General features: G+C 40.3%; 1 protein-coding gene across 8 annotated transcripts in view; it reads left to right on the top strand.

Moving 5' to 3' along the window:
- Positions 1 to 22047, top strand: part of LY96 (lymphocyte antigen 96) — a 286083-nt gene that overhangs the window by 44984 nt on the left and 219052 nt on the right. For 4 of the 8 annotated variants that reach the window (XM_081501580.1, XM_081501576.1, XM_081501575.1 and 1 more), the window contains one exon: positions 514 to 1828. The gene's annotated coding sequence lies outside the window, so the exon portion shown is untranslated. Of the gene's footprint in view, positions 1 to 513; positions 2028 to 6217; positions 6320 to 8357; positions 8417 to 18930; positions 19114 to 21892; positions 21988 to 22047 lie in introns of those variants that run through there. The other 4 variants (XM_081501574.1, XM_081501579.1, XM_081501578.1 and 1 more) reach the window with 4 other exon arrangements.

The following is a 22047-nucleotide window of genomic DNA, read 5'->3' as shown; positions in this document are numbered from 1 at the left end:
AAATCAGCCAGTAGAACAGAATAAAGAGCCCAGAAATAAATCTTTGTCTATATGGTCAAATGACCTTCAATGAGGATGCCAAAAGTGCTTAAAGAGGAAAGGACAGGATGTCCACATGCAAAAGAATGAAACTAGATCCATACCTTACAACATAGATAAAAATTAAAAATGGATTAAAGAACTAAATGCAAAACCTAGAACTATAAAACTCCCAGAAGAAAACATAGAAGCAAAACTTTATTACTTTGGACTTGGCAATGATTTTTTGGATAAGATGTCAAAAACATAAGCAACAAAAGCAATAATAGAAAAATGGGATAATCTTAAAAACCTTTGTGCACCAAAAGACACAGTCAATAGGCTGAAAAGTCACCCTGTGAATGGGAGGAACTATTTGCAAATAATATATCTGACAAGGGGTTAATAGACAGAATATATAAAGTACTGTTGTTGTTATTGTTGTTGTTTAGTCACTCAGTCATATCTGACTCTTTGCAACCCCATGGACTGTAGCCCACCAGGCTCCTCAGTCCGCGGAATCATCCAGGGAAGAATACTGGAATGGATTGCCATTTCTTTCTCCAGGGGATCTTCCCAACCCAGGGATCGAAAACACATCTCCTGCATTGCAGCCGGATTCTTTATCACTGAGCTACCTGGGAAACCCATATAAAGTACTCCCTCCTACAATTCAACAATGAAAACTCCATTAATCTGATTAAAAAATGGGCAAAGGATTTGAATATTTCCCTAAAGATGACATACAAATAGCCACAAGCTTATGAAAAGATGGTCAATGTCATTACATCAGAGAATGCAAGTCAACACCACAATGAGATAACACCTCACACCCACTAGGATGGCTACTACCAAAAAAAATGTGTTATTTGTGAAATTATTTGTGAATATGAAGAAACTGGAATCCTATTGCACTGGAAACTGGAATCCCTCCTATTGGTGGGATTATAAAGTGGTAACAACTACTATGGAAAAAAGTAAAGAAGTTCCTAAAAAATTAAATATAGAACTACTATATAATCCAGCAATCCTGCTTCTGGGTATGTATCCAAAAGAAATGTAAGCAGAGTCTCAAAGAGAATATTTGCACACGTACATTCAGAGCAACATTATTCATAAGAGTCAAGAGGTGAAAGCAACTCAGATGATCAACGGATGAATGGAGAAGCAAAATGTGGTATGTACATACAAAGAAATATAATTCGACTTAGAAAGGAAGGCGATCCTGTCAGGTGCTATAATGTGAATGAAACTTGAGACATGCTATGTGAAATAAATCCATCATAAAAAGACAAATGCTATATGATTCCATTTATATGATGTATCTAAAGTAACTAAAATCCAGGAAATTGGTGGTTACCAGGAGTTTGGCAAAGGGAAAAGGAGAATTGTTTAATGTGTATATTTTCAGTTGTGTAAGATGAAAAAGTTCTGAAGAGCTGTTTCACAACAATGTGAATATACCCAACTGTACACTTAAAAGTGTTTAAGATGGGAAGTTTTATGTTATGTGTCTTGCTGCTGCTGCTGCTGCTGCTAAGTCGCTTCAGTCGTGTCCGACTCTGTGCGACCCCATAGACGACAGCCCACCAGGCTCCTCCGTCCCTGGGATTCTCCAGGCAAGAACACTGGAGTGGGTTACCATTTCCTTCTCCAATGCTTGTAAGTGAAAAGTGAAAGGGAAGTCGCTCAGTCGTGTCTGACTCCTAGTGACCCCATGGACTGCAGCCTACCAGGCTCCTCCATCCATGGGATTTTCCAGGCAAGAGTACTGGAGTGTGTTATACCACAATAAAAATTTTTAGTCAAATCATTAAAAATTTTGTGGGTTATAAATGTATATGCAAATGCAAAAATAGTAAAACTAATATTTATTTAGTACATTGTAATTTAAAATATTGGAAACACTGAGTGTTAGTATTCTATTTCTTTGTAAAAGATGTTTAAGCTGCAGACAGACATATACAGTATGGTACATTAAGAAAAGTAAACGAAAAAAAACCTACCAAGTATACAGTATGCTTTTTACAGGGACATATATTTTTTTGTTTAAGTTTTTATTTGATTTGTTGCAATATCGCTTCAGTTTTATGTTTTGGTTTTTTGGTTGCAAGGCATATGGAATCTTATTTCCCCAACCAGGTTTTGAACGTGCATTCCCTGCATTGGAAGGTGAAATCTTATTCACTGAACTGACAGGGAAGTTCCAGGGATGTATATTTATATAGAGAAACATTAGATAAAAACTGGAAGGATATACATCAAATTGATCACAGTAATCATTATTGGGGAAAAGAAAATGGGTCCAGATTGTGGATGATGGTTCAGTTCAGTTCAGTTCAGTTGCTCAGTTGTGTCCAATTCTTTGGGACCCTATGGACTGCAGCATACCAGGCTTCCCTGTCCATCACCAACTCCTGGAGCTTGCTCAAACTTATGTCCATCGAGTTGGTGATGCCATCCAACCATCTCATCCTCTGTCATCCCCTTCTCCTCCTGCCTTCAATCTTTCTCAGCATCAGTGTCATTTCCAGTGAGTCAGTTCTTCACATCAGGTGGAGCTTCAGCTTCAGCATCAGTCCTTCCAGTGAATATTCAGGACTGATTTCCTCTGGGATTGACTGGTTGGATCTCCATGCAGTCCAAGGGACTCTCAAGGGTCTTCTCCAACACCACAGTTCAAAAACATCAATTCTTAGGTGCTCAACTTTTTTTATGGTCCAGCTCTCACATCCATACATGACTATTGGAAAAACCATAGCTTTGACTAAACAGACCTTTGTTGGCAAAGTAATGTCTCTGCTTTTTAATATGCTGTCTAGGTTGGTCATTGCTTTTCTTCCAAGGAACAAACATCTTTTAATTTCATGGCTGCAGTCACCATCTGCAGTGATTTTGGAGCCCAAGAAGAGAAAGTCTGTCACTGTTTCCACTGTTTCCCCATCTATTTGCCATGAAGTGATGGGAACAGATGCCATGATCGTTGTTTTTTGAATGTTGAGTTTTAAGCCAGCTTTTTCACTCTCCTCTTTCACTTTCATCAAGAGGCTCTTTAGTTCCTGTTTGCTTTCTGACATAAGGGTGGTGTCATCTGCATATCTGAGGTTATTGATATTTCTCCCGGCAATCTTGATTCCAGCTTACACCAGAGTACCATGATGTACTCTGCATATAAGTTAAATAAGCAGGGTGACAATATACAACCTTGATGTACTCCTTTCCCAATTTAGAACCAGTCCGTTGTTCCATGTCCGGTACTAACTGTTGCTTTTGACCTGCATACAGATTTCTCAGGGGATAGGTAAGGTGGTCTGGCATTTCCATCTCTTTAAGAATGTTCCACAGTTTGTTGTGATCCACATAAAAGGGTGCTTCAAGTTTTTATGAATCAATTCATGAATTACATATATAAAAAAGCCTTAAAGATATAAAACAACGTTCATGCTACTTATAAGAAAAACTGAAGTTAAAACTGTTGCAGAAAGGGGGACCCCTTCCAGGGCCTGAAACTGTGCTCTTGTCCAACATTCAGAAATGAATTGTCCGAGGAGACACATGTGCTGACAAAGCAAGAGAGTTTATTGGGAAAGGGCGCCGGGGCAGAGAGCAGTAGGGTAAGGGAACCCATGAGAACTGTTGTTAGGGTAGGCACGCTGACTGATACCACCCACTCTGGCCAGGCACCATAGTAACCATTTGCATGAGTTGTTTTAAGACAGGAGGTCCTGGTAGGGAACACAGAACTAGTAAGCCACTACCAACTGAAAGAGTTCAGGAAAGGTCAAAAGGAGACACCACATGCCTGACCACCTCCCAGAATCCTTCTTGCTGGCATCCATCTTGGCTGAACAAGGCGTGCAACACCAGTAAGAACTCTGAGTTGGAATGATTGGCTAAAGACAACCTGGAAACTAATCCCATCACCATAAAACCCGAGACTGCGAGCCATGTGGCAGAGCAGTTCTCCTGGTTTCCCCTACCCTACTGCTCTCCGCCTGGGTGCCCTTTCCCAATAAAATCTCTTGCTTTGTCAGCACATGTGTCTCCTCCGATAGTTCATTTCCCAGTGTTAGACAAGAGCCCAGTTTTGGCCTGGGAAGTGGTCCCCCTTCCTACAATAAAACTATACTGAGATACCATTTCTTCCTTTTTTAGGTTGGCAAAGATTCAAAAGCTTGATGATACATTCTGTTAGTGAGGCTAGGAAGAAACATTGCTGCTGGGAAGGCAAATGATACCAGGCTTACAAAAGGGAATTTGTCATTATCTAACAAACCCGGGGACTTTCCTGGTGGCTCAGTGGTAAAGAATCAACCTGCCGATGCAGGAGACTTAGGTTCAATCCCTGGGTCAGGGAGATCCTCTGGAGGAGGAAATGGCAACCCACTCTAGTATTACTTACTTGGGAAATCCCAAAGACAGAGGAACATGGTTGGCTACAGTCCATGGGGTTGAAAAGAGTCAGATATGACTTAGCGACGGAACACAGGAGAAACACACACAGCCATCTACTTCTGGAAATTCAATATGAACATGTCTCCAATAATACAAGAATAAATGCACAAGGTGGTTCGTTGTATCATTCTTTGTAATTGCAAAATATTGGAAACTACCTCAGTAACCAAACATAGAAGACTGATTGAATAAACGTTGGTATATACACATGATGGAATTCTATGAGAGGGATTTCTATGAACTGAAAGGAAGTGATTTGCAGGATATATTAAGTGTAAAAAGCAAGTTACAACTGAGCTTGTGTGCCACAACTACTGAGCCCGTGTGCTGCAATTGCTAAAGCCCAGGCCCCTAGGGCCGGTGCTCCACAACAGTAGAAGCCACTGCAATGAGAAGCCTGTAACAAAGAGTAGCCCCCACTCACCACAACTAGAGGAAATCCAGGTGCAGCAACGAAGACCCAGGACAACCCAAAGTTTAAAAAGAAGCAAATTCCTAAGTATATGTAGAGTGTGCTTGATGCACAGGAAAACCTAAAACATGATTTACCCTCTTAAAGAATTGTATAGTTTCTAATTTTAACTTGAGTATTAAATGTTCTTACGCATAGAGTTTATAGAATATGGATCAAAATTAGAGATGAACCCAAACCCTCACGTTACATTTTAAAGTAAAGTTTTATTCATAGAGAATAGCAGAATGTTAAGAATATAAAAGAAATTTTTCAAGCTGACAACCCACTGAGAGCAAGACAGCTGAAATACAGGAGACAGAAGCTGTTTCTTCTTTTTTGTTAAAAGTAAGTTAATGTGGTTAATTCATGACTGCTTAAATGGAGTAATTTGCAAAGAGGGGGAAAAAGTGGTCATCTTTGCATTTTTAAAGGGGAATTACAAGGCAATGGGGTTTCCCTGGTAGCTCAGCAGTAAAGAATCTGCCTGCCAAGGCAGAGTTGCATAAGTCTATGAGTGTCTCAGCTTTGGATTGTCCCTGAACAAGCTCTTATATGCTTGTTGCCCTCTACCAAGACACACCTCTTCATCTTTCTAAGAAGAGTACTGTCTGGTGATCTTTGTTTCCTAATAATTGCTATCAGGAATAGATGTGAATCTCCATTCATTCAAAATATCTGTCCTGAGTTCCATTCAGTGCCAAGTGCTGTGTATGGAGAATAAAAACAGAAAACACTTCCCTGGCTGCCATGCCTTCACAGGCCTTCTCAGTTCAGAAATTAGAGAGAATAAAAAGTGAATCAAGCAAAGATCAAATGGGAAAGAGTGGCTTGATGCACTAACACTACCTAAAAATAAAAATCCCTCAGGGAACAACAGGTGAAAATGAAAACAAATAAAAACACAAAGGCTACAAAAAATGCCAATGACAAGAATAAAGAGAATGTTAATTTCTATTTGTAGCACAGTGACTCAAAATGAAACATAGACACTTGCATTTCTAGGTCTATTATTCAGAATGTATTATCCAAGTGTGAATAAATTAATGAGAATCTTTAAAAGCCTTTAGCTCTTATGCTAGGGTCCCAGCAGAAAACATGACGAAATTGAATTAGGATAATTTAGTAAAGAAACAGTTTACAGAGGCTTCGGTATGGGGAGACCATAGAGATTAGTGCAGGACTCCGGGGCTAGAAGAAGATGGGCTCTGTTACAGCTCTAGGTCAAGCATAGGGGGCCAGGGCAGAGTTCTGTCTGATGGAAGCTGAGATTCCCCTACATCCTTTCTGCAGCGAGACTAGCCGGAAGTAACCCCACAGGGAGGGTCTGCACCCTGCTACTTCCCTCAGATCCCAGTGGGGCTCCCTGATGGCTGAACACAGAGGAACCAAAAGGTGAGGAAGCAAGCTGTCTTCATCCTTACAGGTCAGCTCCCAGGGCACAGAGCAGGGTGGAGAAGGGAGGGGTGAGCGGAATATGTCCAGAACAACTCCATGACAGGAACTTGAACGTCAGCGTTGACAAAGACAGGGATCACCTTCCCAGCCAATGTCTGACAAAATCCTATTAATAGAATGGGTCATTTCATGGTTACTGAATTTGGATGACACACCTTGCCAGAACATCCACTAGAACTTCTGCCATGTATTAGGGGCACATTTCCCTAGTCAGTAAGGCAGTGTGATTTAAAGAAAAAGGATTCACATGACTCCATTTAATAGTCATGAATTAACCACATTAACTTGCATCACTTTTTTATCCTAATTTATGAACTGACAAGCCTGTGAAGATGTGGCAGCCAAGGAAGTGTTTTCTATTTGTATCTTCCATGAACACGTGAGAAAAACCACTTCCATACTAACAATAAACAGGAAGCTCTCCTGAATGTATTTTTGGTACTATATGATCAATAATAAAGACCAGGAAACTCTTACTAAGAAAGTCAGGCTGTGTCGGACTCTTTCCTCTGTCCCTGGAATTCTCCAGGCAAGAATACTGCAGTGGGTAGCCATTCCCTTCTCCAGGGTATCTTCCCAGCCCAGGTATGGAACCCGGGTCTCCTGCATTGCTAGCAGATTCTTCATTACCTGAACCATCAGGGAAACCTGTTCTTAAAGACGGCTTTGCTACATCGTGAAGGGCAAGTTATGAATTTGCCTTCATAAACCTTAACTTTTTCTTGCAGCAATCCTCTGTCTCCTTTCCTACATGGCTGTTTGTGTGTTTGTTGTGTGTTAGGCATTCACGGCCTTTTGGGGTTGGTGACATTGTTTCCTGACCCACTCATCCTCTGGGGATTTTCTGCGTGAAAAGATTTTGTTCTAATTTAATGGAAGAACCAGTTTCCTCTCCCAGTTCCTGTCCTTAAGAAGCCCCCTGGAACAACAGCACAGAATCAGAGGGTTCAAACGACATCATTTGGCCTCTTTTCCTGAGATAAGCACTGTTATTTTTTTTCATTTTAATGAGCATCCACTGTCTATGACCATGGATTCTATTTTTATTTTTTATGTTTTAAGTTTTTATATTGAAGCATAGTTGATTTACTATGTTGTGCCAATTTCTTCTATATAGCAAAGTGATAACAGTTATACATATGTATATTCTTTTTCATATTCTTTTCTGTTATGGTTTGTCACAAGATGTTGAATATAGTTCCCTGTGCTATACAGTAGGATCTTATTGTATATCCATCCTGTATATAATAGTTTGCTACTGCTAATCCCAAACTCCCAATACTTCCCTCCCATCTGCCCACCCCTTTGGCAAGTCTGTTCTCTCTATATACGAATCTATTTTTGTTTTGTAGTTATGTTGATTTGTGTTGTATTTTAGATTCTACCTGTAAGTGATATCATATGGTATTTGTCTTTCTCTTTCTGACTTACTTTGCTTAGTATGATAATCTCTACGTTCATCCATGTTGATGCAAATGGCATTATTTTGTTCTTTCTATGGCTGAGTAGTATTCCATTGTATATATGTAACACATCTTTATCCATTTACCTGTCAGTGGACATTTAGGTTGTTCCCATGTCTTGGCCATAGTGCTGCTCTGAACATAGAGGAGGGTACATGTATGTTTTTGAATTATCATTTTGCCTGCACATATGCTCAGGAGCGGGATTGCTGGATCATATGGTAGCTCTATTTTTAGTTTTCTGAGGAACCTCTATACTGTTTTCCATTGTGGCTGCACCAACTTATATTCCCACCAACAGTGTAGGAGGCTTCCCTTTTCTCCACACCCTCTCCAGCATTTGTTATTTGTAGACTTTTTAATGATGGCCATTCTGACTGGTGTGAGGTGGTATCTCATTGAAGTTTTGATTTTGACCATGCATTTAAAAATACTCACTATTGCTTGTATATCATAACTTAAATAAGTCTAGATGTGTTAGTTGTATTTTACCATTTGACTTCTCCACACAGCTGAAGAGGCAAGTCGAAGAGTCTGCCCTCACAAGTGCTTCTGGCCCCATAGCTTATGGGTAAGCACAGAGCTGACCAGGCGCCTTTCTCCACTAGAAACAGTAGAGAGACTTAGTGTGTTGTGATGGAAGGATGGACGATCTCAGCGGATCAAATTGCTGGCCTCGTTTTGAAAGCCAGGTAAAGCATGGTACCGGGTAACACAATCTTTGTGCACAAGACACAAGAGAAAAGCTTTCTGCTACCTGAATCCAATGACAGAGAACTGGTAAATAAACTTTGGGAGTACTGGTCAGGCCTGGCTGTGCATCCTGGCTCAGCCACTAACTGTGTGACAAATGTCTCCATTTTCAACTCTGAAATACGGCTGATAATAACATTGACCAGCTTAGGTGGTGAAGACTAACAAAACAATGCATGTAAAGTGCCCTTGTTTGAGATGCAGTTATCTCCCCACAAATGATGGCTGTGAGGATGGCTCTGATAATCAAGACAATTCAGTCAACCAATATATTGAGTCAGAGTCAAGTCCATTTTAAATCTTAGGCATCTTTCCCATTTGCTCCCTTTCTTCTATTCTCATGCTGCTACTTAGACCAGGCTTAAATATCTCTCTCTGCTTAACTGGTCTTTCTGCTTCTAGACTTGACCCCTTTTACCTGTCCGTCACTCTACAGCCTCAGGTTCTTTATTCTCATGCCCTTCTTACGTACTGCATCTTTCAATGTAGTTCTAATTCTCCATCTGTCTTACCCACTTTTCTAGCTCTTTTTTCTTCCTCCCTCCCTCCCTTCCTTCCTGCTTGCTTGTGAAATACAACACATATGTAGAAAAATGTATAGAATCTGTACACAGTTTAAGGAATGCTCATAAATTACTCTCTAGGTTAAGAAGTTCAACGCTGTTGCTCTCCCACACCCTCCACATTCCCGTGCGCCCTTCCTTGGTTACAAAACCCACCCTCTCTCCAAGAAGGAACCACTATCTCAATTTCTGTGATAATGTTTTTGCTTTTCTTTTTAGCTTTACCACCTATGTATGAATCACTAGACTGTATACCTCACACTATTGAATCCAGTGTTTGAGAATATCTGAAGTGGAGACGTGCTTATAATGATGCCCTGGCAAGGTTTAATTGACAGCATACTTTTTTTCTTTCCTAGGAGAAGAAATATAAAATATAAATACAAAAGTACAAAGTAATGGTGTGTACTACGACCAGTGGCACCTTAGATTTGAAGTAGACTAGTTTTGCTTATTTTTGAACCATATGATTGAAATTATCCAGTGTGTGTTCTTTTTCATTTTTATTATTTTTTATTGGAATAATATAGTTGCTTTACAATGTTGTGTTAGTTTCTACTGTACAACATTGTGAATCAGTCACATATATATATGTATAACCCCTCCCTCTAAAGCCTCCCTCCCACCCTCCCATTCCACCCCTCTAGGCTATCACAGAACACACAACTAGCTCCCTTGTATGTGTTCTTTTACCTCTGTCTGTTCTTGAATCAGTAGGATGTTTCTGAGACCCCTTCACTTTGTTGCTGCAAGCAACTGTAACTTGTTCATGTTGGATACTACAAACAACATTGCCGTGAACAGTCTTGTGTGTGTGCCCTGGGCTCACAGGGGTTGCAGCGCTAGGCAAAGGCACCATAATTTCCCTCTCAACTATTGCAATTTTTTTTTTTTTCCATTTTTGGCTATGCCATACTACTTACAATACTACTTACAAGGATCTTAGTTCCCCATTCAGAGATTGAACTTGGGCAATGGCAGCGAAAGCACTGAGTCTTAACCATTGGACCGCCAGGAAATTCCCTCAACTATTAAAATGTTACCCAAACACCAAGACTAACCCTAATCTCAACTAGAGCAATGTGCTTGAAACACAAATCTGATTCTCCTTATTCTCCTGCTTAGAACATTTTAATGACTTCCTGCTGTTCTTAGGCTAAAGATCAACATCTCTGATACAGCTTTCAAGCCCTATAAAGCCCAGTATCAGCTTTCATCATCATTCATACCCATTTTTTCCTCAAGTCTCTGCAGCTACAGTGGTCTTCTTTCAGTGTTTTAAACAAGCCTTGCCCAGGTCGCTCTTACCACCCCACCCCAGCTGGTTAAATCCACCCATCTATCAACCTAAGCTCTCACCTCAACTCTTCAGATAAACCCACCTTCTCAGACCCTGCATAGGTCTTGGCTATGCTTTCTCAGAGAACTCTCTTTTATTTTATCTATTTTTTAGTTTCTTTTTTATTGGCCAAACTGCACTGGCACATGGGATCTTTGTTCCTCGAACAGAGATTAAACCCATGCACCCTGAAGTGGAGGCACAGAGTCCTAACCACTGGACCACCAGGGAAGTGAGATCTGCTGCTGAAACAGAGATTCTGATGACTTTAATATGACAGAAGTTTGTTTTTAGCTTACAATACAGTGTGTGCCTACACAGCCCAGGACTTGTCTAGATGCTCCATGTTCTTGGGATCCCAGAATCCTTCTACCTCCTTGCGCTGATATCTCTAGACTGTTACCTACCAGCCTGCTCTAAGATGATGCACCACCATCTCACAAAGGCAGGGAGGGTACAATCACTCTTTTTAAGTGCATGACTCAGGAGTTGCCCTTGTTATCTTTCCTTACCTCTCACTGATCAGAACTTGGTCATGTGGCCACACCTAGGTGTAAGGAAGGCTGGGGAAAGTAGCCTTTATTTTGGCTGCCATATGGTTTGGTGATGAACCTGGAGATCTGTTCCTATAGATGGAGTGAATGGATATGGGGACACCTAGTGGTCCCCATGGCATAAGACCCAACCCTGACTTCAATGCTACGTTAATTACTTCAATTATTTGATTGATGTCTATCCCACCAGATCGTAATCTCTAGAAGAGCAGGAGCCATATCTACTTTTGTTCACCATTGTTCTCATCATCTATCCCTGTGTTTGATATATAGTAAGGTCTTAATAAATATTTGTTGAATGCCTGCATGAATGAAGAGATTGGGTTTCTGACTCCCTCCCTCACACCTGACACTCCAGCCAGACCAAACCACTTGTGGTTTCCTTAATTCACTCTCTACTTAAGAAAATTTTTTTTTTTGCTAATCTGGTAAGCAAAAATATTCATCTCACTGTTGAAATTTCTCTGATTTTTGAGATTACATACATTTTCACGTATTTCCATTTATACTTCCTGTTTTGAGATTTGAAATGACAAATTCTAACAATATCCTTTGAAGTGCACTAAGAGTTTAACGCAGTAGATTTTAGTCAAAGTTAGGCAGCATTTTCAGGCACTCGCTTGATGAGGAGTAAAATGTAATGCTTTTATGCAATTCTACCTGAATGCTATTTCTCAAATCTGAGCTTTCCACAAGAGATGAGTAGCAAAGAGTTAAAGGTTACATTTCCCGTTTAGAATCTGGAAAGTTGGTGTGATGTTATGATTTATAATAAGAAATCTATGAATATGTTTGATCTTCCTGTCATTTCTGGCACAGAGCTCCTAAAACCCTTGGCATTTCCTAAGTGTTAAGAGCAATTAAAAGAAATAAATCACTGCAGATGGTGACTTCAGCCATGAAATTAAAAGACGCTTGCTCCTTGGAAGGAAAGCTATGACAAACCTAGACAGTGCATTAAAAATCAGAGACATCACTTTTCTGACAAAGGTCCGTATAGTCAAAGCTATGGTTTTTTCCCACTAGTCATGTACGGATGTGAGAGCTCATAAAGAAGGCTGAGCACTGAAGAATTGATGCCTTTGAACTGTGGTGTTTGAAAAGACTCTTGAGAGTCCCTTGGATTGCAAGGAGGTCAAACCAGTCAATCCTAAAGGAAATCAACCCTGACTATTTATTATAAGGACTGATGCTGAAACTGAAGCTTGAATACTTTGGCCACCTCATGCAAACAGCCAACTCACTTGGAAAGACCATGATGCTGGGAAAGATTGAAGGCAAGAGAAGAGGGTGACAGAGGATCAGATGGTTAGATAGCATCACTGACTCAATGGACTTGAATGTGAGCAAATTCTGGGAGATAGTGAAAGAGAGGGAAGCCTGATGTGCAGCCGTTCATGGGGTTGCAAACAGTCAGGCATGAACAACACAACAACAACAAGAGCAATTAAGGTTTCTTGATGATCACGAAAAGCCCCTTTCAACCACACCTGAGCTTATGTTAATGAAGTGACTTTTGGGAAGGAGCGGGGAGGGGCTAGAGGCTGGCCAAGGTCCAGTGGCGAGTGACTTAATCATGTCTAAGTAATGAAACCATCATAAAAATGCCAAAGGAAGGTGTCCAGAGAGCTTCCAGGTTGTTGAACCAGAACTCATCTACATTTCAGGTTCCAAACGCTGTAGGGTCAGAAGCTCCTGGATTGGTGACCTCACCCTATGTAATCTCTTCATCTGGCTGTTCATTCATATACATTAATATCCTTTGTAAAAACCAGTAATCTATAGGGTAGACTGGCTTCCTGAGTTTTGGGGGGTACTCTAGCCAGTTAATCCAAACTGAGGAGGAGTTTGTGGGAACTTCTGATTTACAGCCATTGATCAGAAGCACAGGTAACAAGCTAGACTTACAAGTGGCATCAATATGGGTGCAGTCTGGTTGGACTTGGCTACTAACCCGTGGAATCTGACGCTGTCTCCAGGCAGATAGTGTTAGAACTGAATTAAATTTGTGGACTACCTTGTCAATGTCTTGTGAGAATTAAATTAGTTTCTTGATGGTGTGGAAGAAACACACACATTGGGGATGGTATTTTAAATTGCTATTTGAAGGAATATCCATGCATTTCAGCAGTCAGTGAGGATGAATGTTGTACTGGTGACTGAATAAGTCTAAGACATGGTGTGAATGACAGCCATAATCACCTATCCCCACACCACTCAATACTAGATACAGATGTTTTACTTTTCATCATATTAAGAAATAATAAAAGTATTAAAAATACAAAATGTTATATTTAATATGGACACACTGAATGAAGGTATATGAAAAAAATGGAAATATTCCAGAGTGGTTGGATTTAGATTTTATTAGTATTACTTTAACTTTTTTTTTGGCTGGGCTGCTCAGTATGTGGGATCTTAGTTTCCTGATAATGGTTCCAACTTGTGCTCCCTGCACTGAAAGCGTGGAATCTTCACCTCTGGACCACCAGGAAAGTCCTTATTTTAACATTTTAAAAATATTGTTGCCATATTATTACTAATGAAATATGAATTTCATTACTAATTAATTAATTACTAATGAAATCATAGCACCATTACCATCACCAAAACATCACCACCACCATCAATTCTATTAGCAATGTCCTTTTAAAAATACACAAGACCTGGGAAATCCCCTGAGGTCCAGTGGTTAGGACTCAGCGCTTTCACTGCCAGGGCCTGAGTTCAAACCATGGTCAGAGTTCAATCTGTGGTCGGGGAACGAAGATCCCACAAACCATGCAGCACAGCCAAAAAAATCACACACACATACAAGACTTATAAGATATTATGGGTAACAGAGAGAAGAAGAGAGGTTGTTCTAAATATGAGTGCAAATGTGGCTGATGTGCGGAAGACACATTTTCCTGTATAAGATTTAATTATGATTCTGAAGGCCAAGAGAGGAAGCAATAATTCCATGGAAGGGAAGTGATGGGCTTCTATTTGCTTAGTGTTCAGGAGCAGGCCTGATATTGACATTACTGCTGATGAGAACAGCATGCTTTCAGACAAAAGTAGGAGCCAGGCTTCTATGTGCAGATACCTAGTACAACATCAGCACTCAGGAACTCCGCGGTTTGCTCCTGCTGTAAGTTGGGCACCACAGAGAGTGACCTCTTAATAAACTGTTCAGTGGCTGCTCAGAAACGTTCCTGATTCTAGATGACCCAGTGAGCCTGTATTTCCCACTAGTCATGTAGTTTAGGAAGCTTCTCTTTCATAATGTCAAAATCTTTAGCAAGGTTTAAGTTTGCTCACTTCTCCACTCAAATAACTGAGTTTTGAAGTTCAACTACTTTGACTGAGTAAAGTTTACCCATATGGATGTTTAGAGAGGCTGAATATGCAGAAAAGGGAAAAAAAAAAAAAGACTTGGTAATATGGTTGGGGAGAGAAGATTATTTCAGAGATGGGGAGGAGATTTTGGTAGATGGGCAATTTCGGCCAATAAGAGGATATCATGTGAGCATGTGCATGTGAGTGTGTGTGTGGGGCACACCAGGGCAGGGGGTAGGGGAGGTAGCAGATAAAAGGGGCTAAGAAAAGAGACTTGTGACATAACTGCCTCCATCACAATATTTTTAAAGCACAGGCTGCAGCCCTTCATAAGCAGATGTACCTGGAAAGCTGTAACTAGCTTCTTCCAGTTTAGCCCAGTTTGCCCTGACTAGGCTGATCCATCTCTGACCCTTCATTTCCTAGTCTGATGGAAGCCTACTCCTCTGGTATTGGAAGGGAGAAGGGCTAAAAACGACAAGAAGTGGAAAATGCTGTTTCTAGGCAGTGGGACCTGGAAACCAGGCACTCTTTCTGGGACAGAGTTGAAGCATCAAGTTCAACTACTGTTGGAAAGAGAGTGGTAGCAAGGGCTCCACATGGTTCTAGGAACACGCCTAGAAAGTGAGGCACCCAGGAGTGATGGGAGCTTGATTCATGTGAGACTTACTTCTCTGGCATCAATTGCATCATCATGAAGGGTTTTAAATTCATATCCTGAAGAGGGCCTGTAGCATGTAAAATAATAGCGAGCGGTGTGATTATTGTCAACAGAAGCACACGGGACAATTACAATTTACTGTTGTTTTTGTTCAGTTCTAAGTCATGTCTGACTTTTTGAGAGCCCTTGAACTGCAGTGCCCCAGGCTCCTCTGTCCTCCACTATCTCCCAGAGTTTGCGCAAATTCATGTCCATGTGTCAGTGATGTTATCTAACCATCGAATCCTCTGCAACTCCCTTCTCTTGCCCTCAATCTTTCCCGGCGTCAGGGTCTTTTCAAGTGAGTTGGCTCTTCCCATCAGGTGGACAAAATATTGGAGCTTCAGCTTCAGCATCAGTCCTTCCAATAAATGTTCAGGGTTGATTTCCTTTAGAATTGATTGATTTGATCTCCTTGCTGTCCAAGGGAGTCTCAAGAGTCTTCTCCAGTGCCACAATTCAAAAGTATCAATTCTTTGGTGCTCAGCCTTCTTTATGGTCCAAGTCTCACATCCATACATGACTACTGGAAAAACCATAACTTTAACTATACGACCTTTGTCAGCAAAATGATGTCTCTGTTTTTTAATATGCTATCAATTTACTGTAGGGGAGCAAAATTTGCTGCCCCCAAAAGTTGTATCGATATGCAGATTATTTCAAGCTGAGAACAATCAACAGACTCAAGAAGAAACTTTTACCTTCCTTCTAACTGCCTAGAGAATGTGGATATAGGACTTGTTCCAAAAAGGGAGCCATCGCTGTAGATAACTATTAATGTATGTATGAACTAGGTGTATGGACAGGGAGGAACCTAGCAAAGTCTGTTAAAATTCCTCTCTGAGTCCCACTATCTCTGCCTCACCCAGCAAACACTGGTTTAGCAAACATTTGCTTTTCCATCTCCTTGTCAATTACCTTTACGTTGTATAACATAGCTCACACCTTTATTTTTTTAGGAAACTTTGGGTAAAATCCGCATTCTACGAACAGGCACTTCACAAAAGAGTGCTTGCCATATTTAGGAAATGCAAATTAAAACCAGAATAAGATACCATTATAGCTTCACCAGAATGGTTCAAGTGAAACTGATCGACAATTATGAGTGTTGGGGAAGACATGAAGCACTTGGAATTCTTGTATTACTGGAGGGAGAGTATATTGTAAGAATAGCTTTAAAGCTAACTGTGTACGACTTATAACTCAGCAGTTCTACTCTACTCCTGGGTATATACCCAACACAAATCAATGTTTAGTACAGCAACAGACATGTATTCATTGCAGCTTTATAATAGTTCCAAACTGGAAATAATCAAATATTCTTATAACAGTCTCAAACTGAAAACAATCAAATATTCAATAACCACTGAATGGAAGAATAATTTATGATGTGTTTGTATGTGCTAAAGCGCTTCCACTGTATCCAACTCTTTGTGACCCTATGGACTGTAGCTCACCAGGCTCCTATGTCCATGGGATTCTCCAGGCAAGAATACTGGAGTGGGTTGCCTATGCCCTCCTTCATGGGATCTTCCCAACCCAGGGAATGAACCCAGGTCTGTTATGTCTACCTGCTTTGTCAGGCAGGTTCTTTACCACTAGCGCCACCTGGAAAGCCCCGTGTATGTGTTGGTGCCTGTGTGTGTGTATGTGTATAAATATGTATTTTTAATACAACAGAGTACCTACACAGCAATAACAACCAAACTTCTGCTACTTGCGACATCATAGATGAATCTCACAGGCAGAAAAGTGAGTGAAAGGAGACACAGAACAGTACACCCTGTATTATTCCATTTATACAACGTTCAGGAACAAACAAGAAATCTAATCTGTAGTGATACAAGACAGAATAGTGGGTTGTTTGTTTTTTGTTTGGTGGGGGAGTATTAACTGGAGTATATGAAGAAGGGTTTGGGGGTGCTAGTAATGTTCTGTATTTCAATCTGAGTAGTGGCTATAAGGAAATAAACATATTTTAAAATCTTTGTACAGTTGAGATATGTGCCCTTTATATCTAAGTTATAGCAATAAAGCATTTAAAAAAATCCTACTTTACTCATCAGTACATTCTTAATTGGATTTGCATCTGTGTTTTTGGTAAGGTAGTTCTGAGACTGAGCAGATGTAGCCTAATAAGACACAATCATGTGTGAGTTTTATATATGATTAATTATAACGAAATTACCTTCACAGACTTATCTCTAGCATTCCCCAACATACACATTTTATTCCAGCCAAATTGGATTACTCACCATTTCTTGAACATTTTGTCCTTCTCACTTCTTTTCTTTGCTCATATTCTCTTTATATTAATTTTTTGTGAGTTAAATCACATTTTGAATGAAGTCAGAGTTTCCTTTTGAAGGGAATCAAATCTTTTAGATCCTTTGCAAAATGAAGAATCTCAAATTCTCATTATACCATTTATTTTTTAGAAAAACCTAGATTTTCATATATTGAGCTTGTACAAAATGAAAATCATGTGATACAGAAACAATCAAGAATAATAGCTAGTAAAAGTTAATAGGAATAAGAAAAACACTCATATTTTACCTTGTTTATGCTGAAGCACTTGGAAGTAAATTATAGACAAAATAACAGTTGTGGTAAGTTACTTTTCCTCTCAAACTTGAGAACCTAAGATGGTTATTATATTTTCTTTCTCAGCAATTTTATCATCCCAAACATCTGATAAGCTCTGAAAGTGTGTATGGCTCTGGATACACATTAAATAAAGATTAGGAATAGAGGAACTCAGACATGTGTAACCTCTTAGCCAAGGTAATGTTCTTGTTTTCTGTTGTGTTGTGTAATGCTCTGTTGAGAGTGTTCCAGTCTCTGCCCCTCCACGCTAATTTTGGCAGAAAGAGCAGGGTACATACATGAATAGTAATACTAAAGTATAATTTTCAAAAGGTTACAAGACATGGCTTTTATGCAAATGTAAAATAAATATGTCAGACATTTTATTAATTCATTAATTAATGAGAGAACCAGTAAGACGTTGTAACCAGTTCAAAGGGAATTTGAAGGACAGAAATGTAGAGGCAATCAGGACTTCTGAAGTTAATATAGTACAGGATACAAACTATAGGCCAATAAATTGAAATAAATTGCGGGTCATCCTTTCTACAGGGGGGAAATTAGTTGTACCTCTATTGGCAAAATTCATTTGCATTGCTATGTACAGGAACATATGCCGTATATCTTAACTTTTATTTCTACAGAGTTAAAAGATAGATGAATCAATAGACAGATGACCATACAGAATCAATAATCTAGGGAGGGTCTATATAGTGTTTAAAAATATGCCTATGAATTCTTTGAGCTTAATTCCTGTCCCTTTGAGTGTGGACTGGATTTGACCACCAAAACGATGAAAGTGTAGTGTGTAATTTCTGAGATCAGGACATAAAAGACATTGTAACTGTCTTCTTCCTCTTCCTCTCTTTTCCTTCTCCTCTTCCTTGTCCTCTACCTCCTCTTCTTTCTCTTTTTGTCTCTTCTCCTCCTCCTCCTTCTTCTTCTCAGCATTATTTAGATATAATTTTGTAATTCACACATTATACAGTTAACTTATTTAAAATATCCAGTTCAGCGGTTTTCAGTATAACCACAGAGTTGTGCAATCATTATCACAACAAATTTTGGAACATATTCATCACTCCCTAAAAAGAAACCCTGTACCCATTAGCAATCACTCCCCACTTCATTCAAACCTTCCCAGCCCCAGGCAACAACTGAGCTATTTCTTGTCTCTAGGGATTTGCCTGTTCTGGGTGTGTCCTGTAGTTGGAGTCATAATGCTTCTCTCTTGAAGCTGCAGCTTCTACCTTGTTCTACCCCTCTCAGGTCACTCTCTCTTGGATAAGTCAGCCACCATGTTATAAAGATGCTGAAGCAGCTCTAAAGGGAGGCTTGTGGAAGAGTCACTTTAAAATGATCTGCTGCTGCTGTTAAGTCTCCAGATAACCAAAGTCCTGGCTGTCATCTTGCCTAGACCCTCATGAAAGACTCTGAGCTCTCACCACCCAGGTAATCCTCTCCTGGATTCCTGACCCACAGGAAAGAAAATAGTTGTTTTAAGTTGCTAAATTCTGGGGTCACGTGTTACTCAGTAATAGATAATGAAAACAATATGCTACACCAGAATTCCACTGAAAGGACATCCAGGAATCTTTTCTGACTATATGTAAGCCTTAGACAACTTTTTTCCTTGACACTAGAAATAGATTCCTTAATTTTGGGGAAGTCTTAATATACATGTTCTTAAAAGCCAAATTTTATAATCTCTTTACAATCAGCACATATTTCTTAGGAAATTGCTCTTTTAAGATTAAGTAAGTGATTATTTGGGGCTTGCCTGGTGGCTCAAATGGTAAAGAATCTGCCTGCAATGTGGGAGACCTAGATTGGATCTCTGGGTCAGGAAGATCCCCTAGAGGAGGAAATGGCAACCCACTCCAGTATTCTTGCCTGGAAAATCCCATGGACAGAGGAGCCTGGTGGGGTACAGTCCATAGGCTCTCAAAGAGCCGGATATGACTGAAGTGACTTAGCACACAGCAAGCACAAACGATTAATTACCTTATTTAGCTTTTTAATAAATGCCATTATGGGCAAATTGGCTATTTGTAAATTTTAAAGTTTGATGTACAATAGTTTTAGTTAAACAGCTACTGCATTAAGAATAATTTTAGGAAAAATATAATTTTGTTGAATATACCAAGACAAATCAGTCATGAGACTGGCTGAGCGCAGGATGATTTTGGAAATCTGAACCATCCATGTGGTCCTCTGACATTTTGTGACAATACATGTTCATGGATGTAGACAGAAAGAGAGGGTACATTTATATATCCCATATAGAGGGAATGTGGTTTCAGGTAAAGAGTACAGCTTTGGGAGTCAGGGTCCCTGGTGTTTTAGACTCACTAGTGCTACCGACAAGCTGTGTCACCTTAGGCAAGTTATTTAACCTTTTTTGCCTTAGTCCCCACCTTCAAGATGGTTATGCTATTCAAAGTGCCATATCATCTGGTTTTTGTGATGATCAAATCAGTTGATTTAAAATACCAAGACAGTGTGTGGCACACATATAAACCACACCAGGTATGGTTTGTCTCCACACTCTCATGCCTGGAGTGTTTGAATAAGTTATGTCACACAGCAAAAAGGACTTTGCATTTCTAATTCAGGTGACAGACCTTAAAATAGGGAAAATTATCCTGGTTTGTCAAGTGGGGTCCAATCTAATCACAGAAGCCCCTAAAGCAGAGGACTTTCTCTGGCTGGAGGCAGAACAGTAGCAGCAGAACAAGGAGTCAGAGGGACCCCAACCTGAGAAGGATTTCTGCACCACTGCTGACCCTGAGAGGTAGGGGGCCATGCTCAAGAACTGGAGAGAGGCCCCCAGGAGTCTAAAAGGTGATGCTGGCTGACAGCTAGTAAGGAAACAGGGTTCTGAATAAACCTGGTAGTGAATATCCCTCAGAGCTTGCAGGTGAGAGCTCAGGCTGGTTGACAACTTGATTTTGGCCTTGAGAGACCCAGAGTAGGGAAGTCGCTGAGCCCACTGGTCTCCTAACTTATAGAACTGTGAGGGAATAAACATGTGTTACTTGAGCTATGGGCTCCTTCCTGTTAAGCCACTGAAATTTTGAGTTTACTTGTAACTACCTCCTGGGCTTTCCAAGTGGTGCAGCGGTAAAGAATGCAGGAAATGTGGGTTCGATCCATTAGTCAGGAAGATCCCCTGGAGAAGGAAATGGCAAACCACTCTAGTATTCTTGTCTGGAGAATCCTATGGACAGAGGAGCCTGGCAGGCTACAGTTCATGGGGTGAGAAAGAGTTGGACACGACTGAGCACAAGTACACACACACCTGTAACCACCTCCTAGCTTATCCTAGCTAATGTACTAGTTTTGTAAATATAAATATTTACAAATTGGGAGAAAATCATTTAAGCCCCCAAATGCCACCTACTTTTTTCTCCTATAAAAACATTACAATGAAAACAAAAATCAAATGAAGACGGAAGTGTGTGGGAAAGGTTCTTGGCAGAAATACATGGAAATCAGTCAGTGTGTATTCATCATCTCAGCTCATTAAACATATATTGAATATCTGCAAAAATATGTTGGGCTTTAGGAACACTGGATACAGAATTATATTATGTAGTCTCTACTTTTGATGAGCTTGTGGCTGAGTGGGGAGGCATAGTGAAAAGTGAAAGTGAAAGTCGGTCAGTCGTGTCCAACTCTTTGGCAGCCCATGAACTGTAGCCTGCCAGGCTCCTCTGTCCATGGGGATTCTCCAGGCCAGAATACTGGAGTGGGTAGCCGCCCCCTCCTCCAGGGGATCTTCCCAATCCAGGGATCAAATCCAGGTCTCCCACATTTCAGGCAGATTCTTTACTGTCCGAGCCACCAAGGAAGCCCAGAAATACTGGAGTGGGTAGCCTATCCCTTCTCCAGTGGATCTGCCTGACCCAGGAATCGAACCAGGGTCTCCTGTGTTGCAGGAGTATTCTTTACCAGATGAGATACCTGGGAAGCCCAGGGAGGCACAGAGGCAAGGGTAAACTGATGTCTATACTGTTTAGAGATGAGAGAGTGGCATAAAATTACGTGATGGAGTGTGAGATTTTGTGATACAGGTCACATGCTATCAACATTTAGAGAAGAGAAACTATGCAGGGTTGGGGCTGGCTGTCAGCAGATTCATGGATATACATGAGGAATATACTCTTGGTTCCTCCTTGCCACCTCCACTTCTTTCTCATCTCTCTCCCTTGTTTTCGTCTATTCTCAGGTTCAATGCTGTCATCATATCATCACAGAATTCTGAAATCTAAAAGGACCTTAGAGATTATCTACTTATGAATGAGGAAACAAAATCAGAAAAAAGTATGTCAACACAGCTAACTTCAGTAGGCATACAGTGAAAACTGTTGCTCATTTGGTGAT

The sequence above is a fragment of the Giraffa tippelskirchi genome, chromosome 6 (assembly GCF_054371585.1).
Source record: "Giraffa tippelskirchi isolate mGirTip1 chromosome 6, T2T-mGirTip1v1.2.pri, whole genome shotgun sequence".
In the NCBI taxonomy this organism is placed as follows: domain Eukaryota; kingdom Metazoa; phylum Chordata; class Mammalia; order Artiodactyla; family Giraffidae; genus Giraffa; species Giraffa tippelskirchi.
Note: the sequence above shows the minus strand (reverse complement) of the source record. Positions and strands in the feature narration are given on the sequence as shown.